Source organism: Panthera uncia (genome assembly GCF_023721935.1).
Source record: "Panthera uncia isolate 11264 chromosome A1 unlocalized genomic scaffold, Puncia_PCG_1.0 HiC_scaffold_17, whole genome shotgun sequence".
In the NCBI taxonomy this organism is placed as follows: Eukaryota; Metazoa; Chordata; class Mammalia; order Carnivora; family Felidae; genus Panthera; species Panthera uncia.
Genome location: NW_026057577.1, coordinates 18715007 through 18722768, shown reverse-complemented (window position 1 = coordinate 18722768; position 7762 = coordinate 18715007). Strand labels below are relative to the sequence as shown.

The following is a 7762-nucleotide window of genomic DNA, read 5'->3' as shown; positions in this document are numbered from 1 at the left end:
ACAAGGCTTGGCAAGGAGATTGCCGAATCAGCGGATATCAAGATCGAGAGCCTAGGCAGATGGACAGGAATGGGGAGGGAAAAAAAGCAGAACATTTATAATATAGGAGGAAGCATAATATATCAGATGAATATATTTGCAGTCTGTCGCAGCTAAATTGAAATCTTTACCACTGGTTAGCCGTCCACATTTATGTATATCATTAACTTTTTCAGGCCTCAATTTCATTTTATTACAATGGGGACATTAATACAGCCCAGTTTGGGGGCTGGGGAGATATGAGGATTAAATGGGATAAGGTCTGTGAAGCGGTTAGGCTAAGGAATGCTAGCTCTGTCCATGTGCCTCACTTTAAATTATTTTAATGTTTATTTTTGGGAGAGAGAAGGCCCAAGCAAGTGAGGGGCAGAGAGAGAGGGAGACAGAGAGATGGAAGCAGGCTTCGCACTGTCAGAGCAAAGCCCAACATGGGGCTTGACCCACGAACCCTGAGATTATCACCTGAGGTCAGTCATTACCTAGGTCATTCATGACCTGGGCTGATCATGATCTTGGCTGAAGACGGATGCTCAAGTGACTGGGCCACCCAGGTGCCCCCATTGTGCCTCACTTTAAAGATGTCATTGCATGGAGAAGTGAGCTCTCAGTCTGAATGTTGCTCCTCTGAATGCCTGGAGAGCTTTCTGTTTTTGTCAACAATCTGACTAGACGTATGTAGCTGTGGTTTTCTTTGTACTCTGAGGAAATGCTTGTAACTCATTTCATTAACTGAATATGTGGCTTGAAGTCTTTCATCTGCTTGGAAAACTTCTGAGCTAGTATGTTTTAAAAAATGCTTCTATCCCATTCTCCTTCTCCTTCCCTTCTATAATTCCAGCTCTATGTAGTATTTATAAATCACTGATTCTAGAGTCACTGATGCACCCTTCTATATTTTCAGTTCTTTTCTTAATTCTTCAGCCTGACTACACCTCTCTTTAGCTTTGTCTAATTTCTTGGTAAACTCCTATGTTAAACTCCGATATTAACTCCTACATTACTCTCTTTTGTTTTCTCTAACATTTTATGATGAAAATACTCAAACGCAAAAGAACAGAAAGAAGTTTATATTCAACACTCATATAGCCGTCAACTATATTCTACCGTTGACAGTGTATTATAGTTGCATAATCACATATCTACCTACCCATCTTTGTATCCATTCATCGATCCATCTCACTCGTTAATGCATTTCAAATTAAATTTCAGACATCAGTACCCTCCTTTCTAAATGCCACAGACACCACTAGCTAGAGTTCAGCATTTGTTTATAGGGTGTGTTTTGTTTTAGGTAGAATTTACATACAATGAAATGTACAAATTGCTAACATTCATTTGCTGAGTTTTAATAATTGCAAACACTTGTGTTAACCAACCGCTTATCAAGATACAGAACATTATCATCACCCCAGAAAGTTTTCTCATACCCATTCCCAGTCAACCCCAATTTCCACGCTCGTAAACAAGCACTGTTGTCATTTTTTTTCCACCACAGATTTACCTGTCGTAGAGCTTCGTTTAAAGTGAATTATACAGTACGCATCTTTCATGTAAAGCTTTTTTACTCAACATAGGGCTTTTGAGATTCATCTATCTATTCACCTGTATCATCTTCTGAGAGTAAATTTTTTTAGTAGTTGTATTCATTTCCAGGGTGGGCATAAAAAACAGCAAAAATTGAGCGGCTTCAAACAATGGACATTTATTTTCTAAGTTTGGAGACCAGAAGTCTGAAATCAAGGCACTAGAATGGCCGTGGTCTCTCTGGTAGCTCTAGGGCAGAGCTCTTCCTTGCTTCTTCTAGCATTTGCTATCTGGCAGCCACCTTTGGCATTCCTTGGCTTATAGATGCATCGCTATAGTCACATGACTGTCTTCTCCCTTTGAATCTTCAGACCATCTTCCCTCTGTGTTTCAGTCTTTGAATCCAAATTCCCCCCTTTTATAAAGACACCAGTTCTACTGGTCATCAGCCTCATTTTAACTTGACTACTTCTATAAAAATCCCATTTCCAAGTAAGGTCAAATTCTCAGGTATTGGGAGTAAAGGCTTCAATCTTTCTTTTTTGGAGGATACATACAATTCAATCCATAATGGTAGTTCATTCTCTTTTATTGCTGAATACTATTCCATTGTATGAATATTATACAGTTTATTTATTTAAAAAATTTTTTAATGTTTATGTATTTTTGAGAGAGAGATAGTATGAGCAGGGAAGGGGCAGAGAGAGAGGGAGACACAGAACCCAAAGCAGGCTCCAGGCCCCGAGCTGTCAGCACAGAGCCTGATACGGGGCTCGAACTCACAAACTGGGAGATCCTGACCTGAGCTGAAGTTGGACGCTCAACCAACTGAGCCACCCAGGTCCCCCTATTATTTTTTAATTTATTCTATAGATGGACAACTGAACTCATTCTAGTTTTGAGATATGACAAAACTGCTATAAATACCCTCATTCGGGTCTTTTTTTTGGTATGCTCATTTGTCTTAGTTTGAATGCTAAGATCATAGAAATGGCTGGATCATAAGGAAAATACATTACTTACTTTGATTAAAAACTGTCACATCTTTTCCCAGAGATTTTGTATTATTTTGTATACCATGTAACAACGTGTAACAACGTTGGCTGCTTGACTTTGTCACGGTTACTTACAACATGGTTACTGTCGTATGTAGTTTTTGGTTTGTGTGCTCATTAAGACTTTATTGGTGTTAAAAGAGCTTAAGACAAATTGACCAAAAATGCAAAGTTGCCTTGGTACAGATGCTCCTTGGTTTGGGAAAACTCAGAATCACTGCCACTAGGAAGGTAGAGAACAAAGCACATAGCAAAGTGGTGGCAAAGCATTCCAATGAATGGAACAGTGGGACGGGATTGGTGGGCACGGGAGTCACCAGGGGGTGCGTCACACAATGGGTCATGCCTCACACATACTGTGTGTCGATGCACCCCACCGAAAAAGGGGGGAACCAAAACCCGATAGCAGCGGTAATAAATAAGAGCCCTGGCTAGTAGGAAAGTGGCCTGGGTGTCCCTGTCTCTCCAGTGCACAAGCTGGAATCTGGAGGCTTCGAAAAAGTGCCAGTGTCAAGGGGAGATCAGGGCCCCTACTGCCTAGGAAGGCACGGTTCCCAACTAGGTGGTCACTGGGGGGTCACCACGGTGAGCAAGAACCTAGGGGTGGTTCTCCAAGCTCCAGCATGTTTTTCAGTTGCAACCCCCATCCAGGTACATGCCTCCTTCACTAGCTGATGTGACAGACTCCTCCAAACTCTGGCACAGGACCAACTTATTTCTGATACTACCCCCTGCTCATTGAACCTGTGCCCACAGGTAGAGAGGTTTTAAGTCTGGGATTGGTTCGGAGAACAAAGAGGGGTGGGGGGCTCAGCTTGTCTAACAGGCCACAGGGACTGTAGACATCTCCACGGAGATGGGCCTTCTTGGCCATTGTCTTCCACCAAATCCTTGGGAAGGACTCTGGGAAGAAGCCATTAGCCTGAGAATAGCCACCTTCCTGCTCTCTGGCCTCACGGCCAGTCTTGCCAGAACCCCTTGGAGTAAGGGGGCGAGGCCACCGGACATGGTCAGCGCTTTGATTTTCAGAGTGCAGCAGAGAACCGGGGAGCTGTCCGGCCTGGCTCGGTGTCCCCTCACTACCCTCATTGTGGGAACAGCCATTGGCAGCTAAAACTGAAAGCAGAACTGTGTCTCCGGATCTCGTCACAGGTGTTGATCCTAAACTCGAGGATCCCAAACATCTCCCATCTCCATCATCCACCACTAACACGTGCGAGACAAACTTGGCATGAAGATATTTTTCAGTACACCTTTGAAAGAATCTTTCAAATGCAGAAAGCCCGCAAATGCTGTTTTTTCTTTCAATGACAGCCCTCTGAGAACACAGACAGGGGGCCAGTGTGGAACCTGGCCACCTGCAAGGAGCCACCTGCCAGGGACCTGCTGGGGCACTCAAATGCGAAGTTTTCTTCTTTCTAAAACACCGTCCCCTTTCTATAAAAGAGAAGAGAGCAAACAGACAAAAGGCCTACTCTGAGATCAGGGGCTTCCTCCCTCCGCCCCGGGTACTCAGTGTGGCTGCTTTGGCATGGGGCCTCCCTGCCCAGGGGCTGGCAGAGGGCTCCCATCTTATTGTCTTGTGGGCCAGCGGTGGGCCCTTGTTCTGTCTCGGATCTTCTCTCCCTCAGTTGCTCCTCTCCTGTGGCTAACAGTAGCCCTCCAGTTTCAGCAGCGGAAAACAGGTATCCATTTATTTATTTTACTTTTTATTATTCAAAAGAAGAGCTGCTGGACTGAGTCCCCTTCTGGTAGTGGGACAGCCCCATCACTGCACTGTGCCTCCGCGAGGAGCCTTGCAACAGTGCCACCTCAATCGATGTGTGACTGAAACTGATTGCCAAGGGTAACTGTCCTGGGACAGCTTGGGCTGGCTCACCTTGGAGGGCTGGCTTCTGAAGACAGAGCTCTGAGCCAGGGCGCCCAGTGAGAACGGCTGTAATGCCACCTCCTGACTGGCCTGGTGGGCAGGGAGATGCCTGTGGCTGGGCCCAGGAAGCTCAGAGCTGTTCATCCAGCATCCTCCAGGATCGGCCTTGCCTTTTGGGATTCCCTGGGTCGGCCTGTCCAAAATACCCCTGAGGCAGCACGGGCCACACAACCAGGTTGAAGGGGATGGCGAATGTCCATGGCAGCCGTGTGGCTGGCCCTGGCACGGATCATGCCCATCTGGGTCATGGGTCTGGAAGTACGTGTTCCAGGGCCAGCTCTGGCTGCTCTGATCATAGCCTGGCCCTGGGGTCATAGCCTCCTGGGGTCATATCTGACCCCTGCATAGATGGTGATGACCGGCTGCCTGGGCTTCCTGAGCAGCAGGAAGTTTTACTACAGGTAGAGTTCAGGAGCCTTCCACCAGCACCTTTTGCTCTTTGTAGTAGTTCAGCAGGTGTTTCCAGTGCTGCTGTGAGGATAGGACCTTTGGGTCGACTATGACAAGGACCTCACCATCATGCTTTGGTCAGGGCCATGTTAAGCTGTCTGGGCTTGTTTAAAAATCCAATGCCTTGTTGCTCAGTAGCCCATATGCAGGAGCGTTAGATAAAGACCTTTTGCTGGCCCTGGAATGTGTCCATGTGAGTGAATTCTACTTCCCGGGATGCAGGGAGCCTCTGAATTGCACGTGTTGCATCAGGTAGGATGCTAGCCCCGGATAAGGGCCTGATGATGCCGATCTGGTCTGGCTTGGCACCTTCCTTTAGCAGCTTTGGGACGATCTACTCTGTGTTTGCAGTCTCCTTCCTATTCAGGCAGAAGCTGCTTCAGCTGGCAATCTCCTCTGGGCTCTGGGCCACCTAGAACATCCGGTCGGGGGTCACTGGAAATCCAATCCCTTCTTCATACGATCTGCTGCAGCAATGCCTTTCTGAAGAGGAACCTCTTCAGGCATTGGTCACCCATGAAGATGAGCTACTTGGCTCCCAGGACCATGCATTTCCTCCAGCTCAGTGGCATGGGCGCGTGCGCCAATTAAAAGGGGCCTCCGTTGCCCACACCCATACCTACATCTGTGCTCATAAGCAGCTCGTTCTCCGTGGCGAGCTTCAGGGTCAGGTGCGGCTTCTCTTCTGCCAATAACAGCTCCCTGTCTCTTCCTTCAGTTGGTGTAGCTTCTGGAACTTGGCAGGCTATCCGTGCTCTTGACCTGGTTGTGCAGGGCCAGAAGTGATACTGAGTCCTCATCCAGAACAGCATGACTCGCAGCCCTGTCTGGTGGATCTTCTCGTTAGCTGATCGATGCCTGTATTACTTGGAACACAAATAGGGGTGCACTGCTTCCCCCGGCCAGGTGGTAACTGATGGGGGCCAAGGTGACCATCTTCCCGGTGCCTGGCAGTTCCTGCATCCTGGCTTGTTGGTCTTTACTGCACAGTCTTTACGTGTAAACCTGAAGACTGGTTCAGGTTGGGGAGTCCTTCTGCCATGAAATTTTGGGGCAGCTGGCATCTGACGATCATGTCCTCCAGCTGGTGGCTGATGTAACCCCATATCGAGGTCTCCTCCAGTGCAAACATTTTCAGCGTGCTCCGCGTGTTGTGGAACGAGGTTGACTTCCACCTGAAATCCACCTGGAAGTGATGATTTCCTCCACAGGCACGTTCATTACTGCTCTGCAGCTCAGTGGTGATCTCATCACCATAATTGACAGGGATCTCGATGACGTGGCTGATCACTTTGCACAGGGGGTGCCAACTCCATTTCCTTTGTACGCAGGCATATCTGGTCCCCTTGGGTGAGCTGCATATCCCAAACAAATTCTGGCTGAAGCCTCATTAGCAGAGCACTCATACTCAGTCTTAGGCAGAGTAAAGTAGGCAATTGTGTTCTCGTTAAGGACCACGGGCCGCCTTGCCATAATGTTATCTTGACACTGGGACTCTTTCTGGTTTCTTATCAGAGTTGGCCTCCACCTTGATGAGGGGACCAGCTAGGATCCGGTCGTGGTAGGCGTCCTCCTATAGCCGGACGACGCTCTCTGGCTCCTCCCAACCCTGGCTTCTCTATGTCCTGCAAGGTAGCGGAAGGATTTCCCTGCCCCAGTGCTTCCACACAGCGGATTGATCTGCAGGGTGGTGACGTGCCCAGCCCACAGCGACTCCTGCTCGAAGGGGATCTTGCCTCGTTAGCGCAGGGAGCCTCAGCTCCGAGCGGTCCCGGGTGGTGCAGTTGAGGCTGTTTTGACTGGGCCGTTCGGACGGCAGCGCTTTGACCCAGTTGGCACTGGCAGGATTGAAGCCGAGGAGGAAGACGGTGAGCCAGCCACCCTTAGAACATTCCAGAACCGTCTGTCAGAGAGGCCCAACCTGGCGGCGAGTCGCCTCTGTGCATGTGGCCCCCAGGAAGTGATTTACATTGCGGCTGCGAGGCGTTTTTACACGTGGGTTACAGCCCCTCCTCTTGCTGCTCTTACAGTAAATCAGGCAAACAGTACTGTGTATTTTGCAGAAACTGTTTGCAAGCCCGGGGAGACCCTTTGCCTCACAGGTATCTACATATTCAAAGTTCAACTTGGTGAGCAACTGGCGAGGTTTGGCTACGCTGTTATCCACGGACCCGTGACGCAGGATGCGGTTGGTGCTTCCCAAGCTGCTGTCGGGGTTGCCCGCCCGCGCACAGCCTCCTCCAGGCCCTTCGAACCTTTGCTCCTGGCTGGGGAGGGTGAAGTCAGTGAACTTGGGCTTGAGTATGCAGCCCAGCAGTTTGTCCCCTTGGAAGTCCAGCAGGATGAGCGTCCGTGAGCTGGGCCCCTCCGCCCGCCAGCGCATGGTGCCATCGGGTGGAGTCCAGAGGTCACCGGGACTTTGGTACAGCCGGACTTGTGGCGGCGGCAGGGCGGGCGGGCGGCGAACTTAGTGCACCCAGACCCTGCAGCCCCCTGGGGCCGCCCTTCACCTTCACCGCTAGCAGCTCCCCGCAGAATGCCCCGCAACCCCCTGCGGTGAGTAGTTTTACTTTGATCCCTTCTGGCCAGCGTGAAGTGGCCTCTCTTGCATTCCTGACTTCCGATAGTGTTGTTTTTTAGTCTGAGTTTGAGAATTTCCATTTGATGCTTTCGATAGAAATTTCCGGTTTTCTGGTTCATTGTTCCATCTTGTTATCCCTTGTGATCCATTAATCACAGTTAAAATCTGTTTCTGAAAACCAGT

The 7762-nt window shown here is 49.0% G+C and overlaps 1 pseudogene; it reads right to left on the bottom strand.

Annotated features, from left to right (window-relative positions):
• Positions 1-3342: 3342 nt before the first annotated feature.
• Positions 3343-7381, bottom strand: LOC125935197 (regulator of nonsense transcripts 1-like; annotated as a pseudogene).
• Between the last annotated feature and the right edge of the window lie 381 nt (positions 7382-7762).